Here is a 12,500-nt window from a genome sequence, read left to right on the forward strand (position 1 = left end):
AAGAAAAAAGAAAAAAAAATAGAAAGAGAACAAGAGAAAAGAGATGAGAAAAAAAAAAGAAACTAGAAACTCGATGTATGCTCGATCTCTCGAACGATCTCGATTCGCGATCTTGGCTTCGCGTCAATCTTATGTCCGACCTCGAACGTGCTTCGTGTTCGTATTTAACGCGGCTTTTCTCTAACGTCATTGGTACGTTCACTCCTCGTTCTCCAATTGTTTTGTTATTGTTGTCTTTTTTTTTTTTTTTTTTTTTTATTTATTTATCGTTTATTTTGTTCTTTTTTTTCTTCATCTCTACAATTTCGAATCAACTTTACAAATTGAATTGTCATCTCGTAGTGATGTATGACTATTATTTCGACAATATAACAAAAAAAGGAAAAAATATATGTTCTTCTCTCTCTCTCTCTCTCTCTCTCTCTCTCTCTCTCTTTCTCTCTCTCGCTTTGTGAATATGTGAGTGTGTATATGTGTTAGAGAAAGAGAGAGAGAGAGAAAGAGATTGCAATCGAAGAGATATATATTAAATAATAATAGGAAGGATTTTCAATAAAAGGAAGATCTATAATTGGTCACGATGTTAAATCGAAATTGTTCGTAACGATACATAGAAAGAAACGAGAGAGAGAGAGAGAGAGAGAGAGAGAGAGAAATGAACGAGATAAATGGGAAACATCAAGAACGATAAAGAGGACTCTGTGTGTGAGGTCAAAAGAGGAAGGGGAAAAAGGTGGATAAAAGCAGATAGAAGAAGGGAGAAGCTGCGAATAAGTTCTGATGGAAGTGGCGAGGAAAAGTGATGAGCGTTGAAGGGGTCGAAGTTGGGAAAGAGGATGAGAAGGACGATGGAGTAGGCGAAGCGGGGGAGATTAGGGTGTTACGGGGATAGATGCACGAAGAAGATAGGCTAGGCCGATCGGATAGCATATAACCACGACAACGTCCGATGGTCGATCCGATCCATCCCCATCTCTTATCACCCCCCTCTTCTCCCCTACCCCATTCCAATCCCCCATCCCCATTCACCATCCACTCGATAACTCGACCCTTTGACCAACTTTTACTTTGGGGTGTGACCAAGTTGAAATCAATTTCAACCTTTCACTGAACCCGAAGAAAAGAGAGACTTCACTTCTTCTTTATAGTAAATCTAAAGTCGTCCAACAAAATTAATCATTATAATATAAAATTTTTCTTCCCTACGTACTTTATTTTTCAAATATTGAATTTTAACATTTTATATCCGAGATTCCTATGTTCCATTGCAAAGGATAAATTTGTTATTTTCTTCGAATCCAATTCGTTCATTCATCTTTTATCTCGTCGATGAAAGGTATAATTATTGTCACGTTTTTCTATTCTATATAGAGTTAATCCCATTGTCAATAATTCAATCGATTCAACTTGAACGCTTCTGTTAAATCTTTTAAAGTGCTTCTTTACGAATCGGTAATTTACTGGTTTTTTTTCTTTTTTTTTCTTTTTTTTTCTTTTTTTTTTTTTTGATTCGTCTATTTACTCACTCGCATAAACTTAGAATGCGTTAATTTAGATAAAAATCTAACGACATTTCTCTATACTTTTTCGATAATAGATTTGAATGAAAAAGTAACATCTGCTTTAGCCAAATCGATATTCCTCTTAGAATGTGAGAAACAATGAATACGTTTTAAAAGTATTCTCTTCTCTCGTAGAGAGATTAACCGATCGAAGAATAGAAAACGAAGAGGATATATATGAAAAGAAAAAGAGAAATAGAACGTATGGAAACGTACAAGTCTAAAATTAACATCACGTTTCTCGAATGAAGGGCAAACAGAAGGAAAGCAAAGCCGACGTTTGTGTTACTTCCTTCGTATGAAACGTTTACTATAAAATCATACACAAGTCTTTCTTCGATTGATTATTATTCTTTTCTTTTCATTGATTATTATTATTTCTTATTATTGTTTTGTTTCGTTTCGTTCTTTTCTCTCTCTCTCTCTCTCTCTCTCTGTCTCTCTCTTTTTTTTTTATTAACAAAATAAGTATCATTATTATCGTTATACTATCGATCTCTTTGTATCTTAAATTAGAAGTAATAAAATGAAGATGCACATAGAAGATAATTAGTAACATCGTATTTTATAACAAAACAAAAATATATATTAATATTTTGTAGACGACTAAATTTAAAAATCCTAAATTCTTTTTTCTATATATTATTGAACATAGTAGAATATAATTTTATAGGAAAGAAAAGAGATAATATTTTACAAGGGAGAAGATAATTTTATTAAAAAAAAGAAAAAGAAGAAAACAGAAAAAAGAAACAATAGTAACATTTTCTCTTATGTAAAATATTATCTTTTTTATACGAAATAATTTTTTTGGACAAAAAAAAAATTAATATTTTATAAAAGAGAGGAGAGAAAATTTTATAACGAAAAAGAAAAAAAAAAAAAAAAAAAGAAAAAACAATTATATTCCCTTTTATATAATATTGGACAATTTGAAATTGAAAAGAAAGGAAAAAAAAAAAAAAAGAAAAAAGAAGTATTTACATTCCCTTCTATAAAATATTACATTTTTTTTACAAGAGAATAATTTCATAGAAAGAGAAAAATAAAAAGAAAAAAAGGTAATAAATAAAAAAATAAAACAGTTACTTGTTTTTTTTTTCACAATAAAGCATAATGAAAATTATCAAATATTTATATGTGATATATATATATATATATATATATATATATATATATATATATATAATGAGAAAAATATAGGGTTGTAAATGTAGTTAAAAGATAGAAGGTGGTTTCCGTGGTGGGGTCCAAGCCAGTTTATTCTTGGCTTCGAGAACGACGAGAAGGAATGGAACAGAGTAGATAGTTTTCGCGCATTTCTACGCCGTCGACGTGACCGAACGAAACTCTAACGTGTGTCGATTTTCGATCTTCGATAAGTTCGATCGAGCGTGATTTCATTGTTTACGTGTATATGAATTTCTACGGTTGATGACAAGTTTAGTGTACGAAAAATTGGTGTCTAAGAACGACCGAAGGATTCCTACTTAAATCGGTATAAATTAATATTAATTATTATTTATTATTATTATAGCATTACGAATTACGATTATATTACAAACTCCTTAGATTTTCTTTGAAAGAACGAAAATACGATGTAGTAATTTTTTCTTTTCTTTTCTTTTTTTTTCTTTTTTTTTCTTTTTTTTTTTTTCTTAGATAAAAATCGTTTCATCCAAAATCGATAAAATCCCATAGAAGACACGTATGTATACGCATTACACGGGGGGGGAAATCGATCTCCCAAAAGAAATATAACTCTCGAATCGATTCTTAACGCGGGAAAGTTCGTTCACTGGAAAGCGTAGATCAAGTGGTTAGTAATCTTTGGGAAATCTTGTCGTCGTACTTGGAAGTAGCCTCGGATGTGAACCATTTCCATTAATTATCGATCTCACAAATCAATTTCACCGATTGGAAAATGATCACTGTTTCTCTTTTTATCGTAACCTATAATCGTCTAAAACAAATTAACGATTATCAAATATCGTTTCTTATTTTATTTCCAATGGGATTCTTTTTTTTTCTCTTTATCGTATCTCTAATATCACCTTTAATCATCGATTTACAATTTTCCAATAGAAAATTTTCGCATATTATTTTTAATATGACAATCAAAATGATTTATCTCATTTATTTCTTGTTAAATACTTTGTTGATCATATCCTTCGGACGTGCCGTCGATCATTTCTATCTAATTATCGATGACAATAAATCAATTTCTTCGTTCGATAATAAAATATCATCCCCCTTTTTGTCGTACATTTTAATCGTCTTTAACAAATTAACAATTTTCTAATATTCCTTTTCTAATATTATTTTCAATTTGACGAATAATTATTTTTTTGGTCACTTCTCTCTCTCTCTCTCTCTCTCTCTCTCTCTCTTTCTCTCTCTTTTTTTCTTTCTTTCTCTCTGTTTTTCACACGGGTGCTTTGGAACCGGTCATAAAGGGCGAATCGGTTGCACAACGAGCATCGAAGTGACGAAATAAAAGGACACGGGGAATCGTGAAGGGAGTGCTCGGGGTAAACAATGGTGACGTAACTGTAGGAAGACGTACGACCGAGCGACAAGACAATAGCCTCTTGTCTCTCCGTTTTCTGTCCGTGTCTTTCTCTCTTTCTCTCTCTCTCTCTGTCTGTCCGTCTATCTGTCTGTCTGTCTCTCTGTCTGTCTCTCTCTCTCTCTCTCTCTCACTTGCTCGCTCTTTATAAATTATCGGGCCAACCCTTCCTCCTACTTTCTCGTTTCGTCGCTTCGCCAACGACCGAACAAAAGGATCCAATGGACGCAAACCATGAAAAAGATTTTCGAGCCGACATAGTGACCGCTTTGTCGAGTACGAAACTATTCCAAGTCATGCCGAGAGTAACTCTTTATTCCTTTCTTTTTTTTTTTCTTTTTTTTTTTTTTTTTTGGTGAAATATACTTAAAAAAAGAAAAAAATAATAATAATATCCTCTTCGAAAACAAAGATACTTATTGTCAAAAAAAAAGAAAAAAAAAGAGAGAAACAAAGAAAATGGAGAAAGAAGGAAGAAAACATATTAATCTCTCTCTCTCTCTCTCTCTCTCTCTCTCTCATTCGTTGAAATTTTTTTATTTATCAAATATATACATATAAATAAAAATTAATTTTTATTTATTGGATTAATAATTATCACGATTATTATTTACAAACAATCGTGAGAAACTATAACCTTTCTCTCACGGTTTATTTTCTCATCCGTTTGGATAATTTAGAAGAGACGAATGACAGTTCGAGTAACATCGACTCGACCGATCAGTTCTACGTCCTTGTCCCAGATCGTCCATGCCACGTATATACACACGCACATATACATAACATATACATACGTATATATATATATATATATATATATATATATATATATATATTGTATATTGTATATATACACGCCTCTTCTCTTAAGTTGGACCGTCCAACTTTTCGTTTTTATCCCCGTTAATGTTACTCCTTGCCAAGTAGAAATAGACCGATTTGAGACAGACTGAGAAAAGTGGCGCTGCCAGCTTGAAAAATCAAGAAAAGTTCTTCGAGCGTTTTTATCGAATTATTCATCACGTAACCGATGAACTCATTTCATGGATGAAAGGATAAAAACTTTCTTCAATATTAATCGAATTCCAAGAATAAGTTTCAACTTTGTTCATTATATACAAAATATATATAAATTTATACATACATATGTATATATGGTGATAATAATTTAAGAAAGAAAAGAACAAATTTTATGAATATCTTCAAAAAAAATTTACATTAATTTCTAACGTATTATTATCGACGTATAAATCATTTAATTCGAATTTGAATTTTCTTTTCTGTTGATAGTAACAATCGTCTTATAAATCATATACGATATGTAATAAATAATAATTGCACAATTCGCACATATACACACACTTTCTCTCTCTCTCTCTCTCTCTCTCTCTCTCTCTCACTCACTCACTCACTTTTCAATTATCATCTTCAAGGATTTCTTTAATAAATCTAACATGCGAAATTCTTGAGAACACGAGCTTACATTATGATCTGCGAAACGAATAAAAGTTATTATTAGGCTACTGGATTAGAAGAGCTAGAAGAAGTTGTTCCCCTCTCATCCTCTCCACCTCTACCCTATTTTCATTCAACGCATCCAACGCACGAGAACTGACCGGTGGATGATGCAAATACGATGTACGTGCGTGCGTCGAGGCCCGTGATTAGCGAGCACCACGTGCGGCACGTTCGCAACATCAGTGTGTTAAAAGCATACCCGCGATCAATATTTATTTGTACAATTCTCGAGAAAATTTTTGTATCCTCTTTTTGTTTTTTTTTTCTTTCTTTTTTTCTTTTTTCTTTTTTCTTTTTTCTCTTTTTTTTTTTTTTTTTTTTTCTTGTTTAATTATTCCAAGCCAATGAATTTCAATATATAGTACAATGTATAGTTGAACTTTGATGAATGAACGAGATTTTTTTCATTTTTAAAAAATTTTTTAAAATAAAAGAAACATAACAAGCATTGTTCAAAGTAAATATCAGAACTGAAATTATCAATGTTTCTTATATTTCTTTTTTTTTTTTTTTCTTTTTTTTTCTTTTAATTATTACAAAATTTAATGAGAAATTAAATATGAAACACTTGATACGTTGTAATTTTACGAGCGCATAAATTCAAGGATATAAAATTGGTTGACATAATGAATTAGAATGATTATCAAATGTATGATTGAATTGTTCGGATGAACGATTTTTTTTTAAAGTTAAAAAAAAAAAAGAAAAAAGAAAAAGAAATGACAGTATATGTATTAAAAGTAAACATTGAGACTGAAATAATTATAAATATTTTTTTCTCTCTTTTTCTTTGCCTTTTTCTTTTTTTTTTTTTTTTTTTTATTTCTTTACAAAAATTTAATGAAAAACTAAGTTATCGCATACATGTTATACGGCACATTGATATATTGTTAAAGTCGTTGAAATGATAAATTACAACAATTATCGGCCGATCGTTTGAACTAGAAACTAACACAATTTCTAGTTAGTATCCATTTGAGAGTATCTCATAATCGTCTAACGGGTTATCTATTCTTGCGGCTTCACCTAAAAGACAACACACTTTAAGACTCGTATATATATATATATATATATATATATATATATATATATTATGCCAGCACGCGTTCGAAAGCCAAGCAAAACGAATAAGTCAAAAGAGAAATAGAAAGAGAAAGAAAAATAGAACGCGAGAAATAATAATAAGAGGAATAATAAGAGGAAGAAGTAATATTCGTTTATTCGCTTTTAAAACACATACATATATACATACATATACATATATATATATATATACATATGTATAAATGTTCGAACGTTACCATGTGGTTATATTGCTAAACGATGAATTATTAATTACAACCCATTCATTTACACCGGCCACAGTTGGCGAGTACAAGGTACACATACATAAGGCTTATATTCACTCGTTCAATCGTTTCTGTATACTAATTTGCGTGAATCTCATTTTAAAAGGAGAGAAAAAGAGAAAGAGAGAGAGAGAGAGAGAGAGAGCCTATCTTAGCCATAACACGTTGGTAATCTTGTAAATCCTCTGTTATTACATAGAATGAAAATCAATATTCCTTGATAGATAAAATCATTCGATTTCTATAGTTCCATTCATTTTCATATTTAATACGGCATATTAATTTATTATAGTTCAATTCTCTGTTTTCCTTTTTCTTTTCTTTTTTTTTTTCTTTTATTTATTATATTAAAACGAATACATAATCTTTTTTTAGAATATATATATATATATATATATATATATATATATATATATCAGTTTAGTCTAATTTAGATAGTTCATGTGGAAATATTGTTTTATATCATTCATGTCTCTCTCTCTCTCTCTCTCTCTCTCTCTCCTTGCCTGTCTCTCTGTCTCTCTCTTTTTTTCTTTCGCGTAAAATACGTCAGCTCCGTGATATGGACGCACGCGATCGGTGACGAAGACGAAGACGTCGGAGGAAACCTGCTTATGTGGAGTGGAGAGTTGCCGTAGAAGGACCGACGACGGGAGGCCAACCGAATGACTGTAGTAGAGAGGGATCTTTGCGAATGTGAATGCCACCAATACTCATTACATATATATATGTATATATATATATATATATATATACACATGTATATATGTATATGCGTCTATATATGTGTATATCTACACGTAATACATTTATATATTCGTCTATATATGTGTGACTGCGTTTACAATATATTCGAAAGGACACTCTCGAAAGCAACTTGAGTCCGTGTTGGAAAGTAAATTCACATACACGTACTAATACATTATCATCTCTCTCTCTCTCCCTCTCTCTCTCTCTCTCTCTCTCTCTCTCTCTCTCTCTCTCTCTCTGTCTCTGTCTCTCTCCCTCTGTTTTTCTTTCACTTTTATAAACGTCGAATAGAAGAATAAAAATAATATCTTTAAAAAAATTACCAAAGACCATCGTCATTATCATCATCATCATCATCATCATCATCACCATTATTATTATTATTATAATCATCATTACGTTCATAAAGAAATTCATTTATTTAGTTACTTCTATCTCATCGATGTTAGCTAGCCAGTCAACCAGCTAGCAAAGTTAGTTAGCTAGCTAGCTAGCTAGCTTGCTAGCTAGTAAGAAAGCAAGCAAAGTTTCTTGCGTAGGACGAGGCGATGATGATGACGAGATACAGCGGTATACTCGTGGAGTCAATGTATGTATATATGTAGTAGTGGTGAGAACACCATCGCGGAGCATTTGCAACGAACAGTGCTGTTTCTGTGCTCCCGGTGAACGGTACGTGTCTTGTTTTCTCGCCTAACTTCGCCGTCATCATCATCGTCGTCGTCGTCGTCGTCGTCGTCGTCGTCGTCGTCGTCACCGTCATCGTCGTCATAGTCATCGTCGTGACGTTGTTGACGTGATTCGCGAATACGGATTCTTTGACGTCTTCAATCTTATCGATAGATTCATCTTATCCATTTTTTGATTGATCTTTAAAAGAAATAAAAATGATCGATAGTGATATATATTGAATTCGAATTACGGATATTACGAATCTTCTCATCCTTTTTGAAAATATATACCTACTATATATATATATATATATATCATATATATAAACTTAAAGGTAATTATTTATTGATAATAATAATTTGAGAAAATTTTATGAATTTTTCCCAATCAGAGCGAAATATGATTTATCATTCATTTCGTTTCCTTATTTGGTAACATATAACACGTCCTTGAATTTCTTTATCAAGGATACCACAAGGATTTTCCATGATCTTTTTTTATGACAAATTCAATGTATAAGAAAAATTGTTAAATCCCAATGCGCGTTTTCATTGAATTTTAATAAAATTAATCTATTTATTTATTCAAGAAAAAGTATCGCGACGTTCTCTCTCTCTCTCTCTCTCTCTCTCTCATTCTGTCTCATTCTGTATATCTCTACGATGTTGATGTGCTACGTGACCATTCGTAAAAACGGATCGAGTTTATCGATAATGATTCAAGGAAGTTGATACTAATCTGAATTTCGCATATAAGCACTCCTCTCCGCGATACCATTCGCGTTATTTTCCTTATCTAATAAGTGTAGCTAACGACTTACGTTAACGTTTCTTTCAACGAAGAATAAATCTTTCGATTCGACTAGTTTAATTAATATATTCCAATGAAAAAAAAAAAAAAAAAAAGAAAATAATAATAACGATAATTAATAATAATAAACGATAATTACTATGTTTATATTATATCTACTGTTAATAATCGATATATTCATAATCTCACCTATGATATCATCGATGATAGAAAAAGAAATGAAATTTTTTAAAGAGAGAGAGAGAGAGAGAGAGAGAGAGAGAGAGAGAGAGAGACAAAGAGAAAGAGAAAGAGAGAGATAGAGAAAGAAGAAAAAATAATCTGATAAATCGTTTCCTTTTTCTTTCTTTCTTTCTTGTTCCCCTTCAAAAAAAAAAAAAAAAAAAAGAAAAAAAAAGGAAGAAAAAAGAAGAAACGATACCTACAGATCTCGAAGGTCGAGCAATCGTAAGAAGTGTACATCGAGTTAACCATCGATAAACTGGTTCTGTTCTTCGTTCCCTCTTCCCTCTTACCTCCCCGTTCTTTTGGAGTTCTCTGGAGTCTTGGATAAAAGAAAGAAAGAAAGAGAAAAAGAAAAAAAAAAGAAGAAAAGAAAAAAAGGAACAGGAACGAAAAAATTAGCGAATGTCCCTTTTTCTCCCTGTCCTTTTTCTGCCTATCTTTTTCTCCCTAAGTGAAGAATGAAGAAGAGAAAGAAAGAAAAAGAAAGAAACAGACAGGGAGAGAGAGAGAGAGAGAGAGAGAAAGAGAGATAGAGAACGAAAGAGAGAGAAAAAGAGAGAGAGACAGAGAGAAAGAGAGAGGGGAAGGAGAGGAAAAGAAAGAAAGATAAAGAGAAAGAGAAAAATACCACGCCCTAGTCTCGCTGTCGGCATTTTGTCATTGCCGGGTAGGACGGTATATTCTGTCTGGATCGGTGCCCACTTCCCATCGGCGTCTCATGAATCTCTATAAGGTCGACAAACGAGTAATTCGTTCGCTTTTCTCTCTCTCTCTCTCTCTCTCTCTCTCTCTCTCTCTCTCTCTCTTTCTCTATCTCCATCGCTTTTTCTTTCGTTTGTACGTTCAATAAGCACCTCTCGCCCACTATCCTCATCATCTTTATCTTTTTCCCTCTTCTTCTTCTTCTTCTTCTTCTTCTTCTTCCTCTTTTTCTTCTATTTCTTCTTCTTATCCTTTTACTCTTTTACTCCAAAAAAAAAGAAAAAAAAGAAAAAAAAAAAGAAAAAAAATAAGAAGAAGAAGATAATAACGGGCCGCCTTTCGTCGATGAATAGAAACCCTTCGCCGCCCTAAGCATGGAAAACTTTACTACCGAGCATGTAGGCGTGATCGTACCGTCGGAAAGGACGAGGGTACGTTCAAAGAACAAGAATAGAGACAGAGACAGAGACAGAGAGAGAGAGAGAGCATGTGTTTGTGTGCATGTGTGTGTGTGTGTATGTGTGTGTGTGTATGTGGAAGAGAGAAAGAGAGAAAGAGAGAAAGAGAGAAAGAGAAACGAACAGACTTCAAAGCGATGACGTCTCCACACCGGAATCTAATTACCATATTTACTTCGACGCGTAACACTGGTAACATAGGCACCGCGCGTTCATTTTATTCTATGCTCATGGTACATACATATATACATATACATATATACATCTATTCTATTCCTTACCTTCTAACTCCGTATATAACGTTAACCATGCTTACGATATATCGCGTGCACGCATGAGAATCAGTAAATAGGTATTAGATATGATCAAATAGAAAACGGTACCAGCGGTAGTAGTGCGAAATTGAAACAGTTCGTAAGATCTGAAGAATCGTCACGCTATGTATGTAAAAGCCATCACTACGGTCACGCGAATCTCTTGTTTTAGATTTCTAGTTTCTTCCTTGTAAAGTTCCCATCCTTCTTTTTCATCTTCATCTTCATCTTCATCTTCATTCTTTTCTTCTTCTTCTTCTTCTTCTTCTTCTTCTTTTATTTCTTCTATTTCTTCTTCGTCTTCTTATCTTACATACAGGAAAAGAACAAACTAAATTTGTAAGAACACGTTTTTAGAGATCGAAGTCTAATAAATATTTTACACGAGTATACATCGTTATATGGATAAAGTGATACCAATAAGAGAAGAAACTTCGTTTATCTCTGCCGTATTACGAATTATAGAATGTTAAGAAAGTGTTTTTGCCTTGGTAACGTAACTCGACCAACGCTCGTAAAGATATCGTTTATTACGTTGTTTCCCTTCTATTAACCTTATTTCATTTTGACGTAGTTGAAGAGAAATAACAACTGCTGCCACGTGTTTTACTAATTTCTTAAGATTTCTGAAGAATATAAATGATTAAAACAAATCGTTTTTGTTTAAATAAATTCTATTGCATTAGGGATACTTTCTCTCTCTCTCTCTTTCTCTCTTTCTCTTTCTTCCTCTCTCTCTCTCTCTCTCTCTATATATATATTTTTTCTCCTCCTCCGTGATAAATCATTACGATTTTCATTCTCATATTCGAACAGTTATAAATTATATTTGAGATATAAGACTTACCTAAGAACGATATAATTCATTCGTTTCATTTTCAAAATCTAACGATGTTTTAGACCGATCGGAAATCGTAGATTTTCGTTGAAAAAATTTACAGTCACGTGAACGTATGATTTCCAGTAATAAATCATCGTGAATTCTTATATGACCTGATATTAGCCTTTCCCATATATATATATATATATATATATATATATATATATATAAATATACAGTCACGTATATAATAGATATGTATACATGTATATATATATGTATGTACGATCTGCAGTTATGGCGTTATAATAGCAGCTGCAACTTGCACGTGTTAAGTACTTACATACGTATGTATACTTCGAGATACTCTCATGGTGTATATATATATATATATATGCAACATGGTAGATATCTATCTATATCTATCTATCTATCTATCTATCTATCTATACGTCTATTTGTTATCTTCTCGTGCATTATATCTCTGTAATTCCATTCGATCATTAAGATCACATTGAATTTCATCGAATTTCGTATTCGACGTTCAAATTTCAAATTCGTCAAATTTACGTAAAGAAATGAAAGAAATGAAAAGAAAACAGTAGTCATCGTGATTATCCCTAAACTACTCTTTCATATTATGATTCATTCTTCGTTTATGTGTTCAAATCGTTTTTTGCGAAGTATCATTTGCCCGGAAGGAAAATTCAACGTGTGTCGTGTGTGGCAATGTACGCATATTCCCAATTAT

General features: G+C 32.2%; 1 protein-coding gene across 20 annotated transcripts in view; it reads left to right on the forward strand.

Moving 5' to 3' along the window:
• Window positions 1-12,500, forward strand: part of by (focal adhesion protein tensin) — a 172,506-nt gene that overhangs the window by 142,709 nt on the left and 17,297 nt on the right. The gene's annotated exons all lie outside the window — the stretch shown is intronic.

This window comes from Vespa mandarinia, chromosome 1 (assembly GCF_050613455.1).
Source record: "Vespa mandarinia isolate Hongniang chromosome 1, ASM5061345v1, whole genome shotgun sequence".
Lineage (NCBI taxonomy): Eukaryota > Metazoa > Arthropoda > Insecta > Hymenoptera > Vespidae > Vespa > Vespa mandarinia.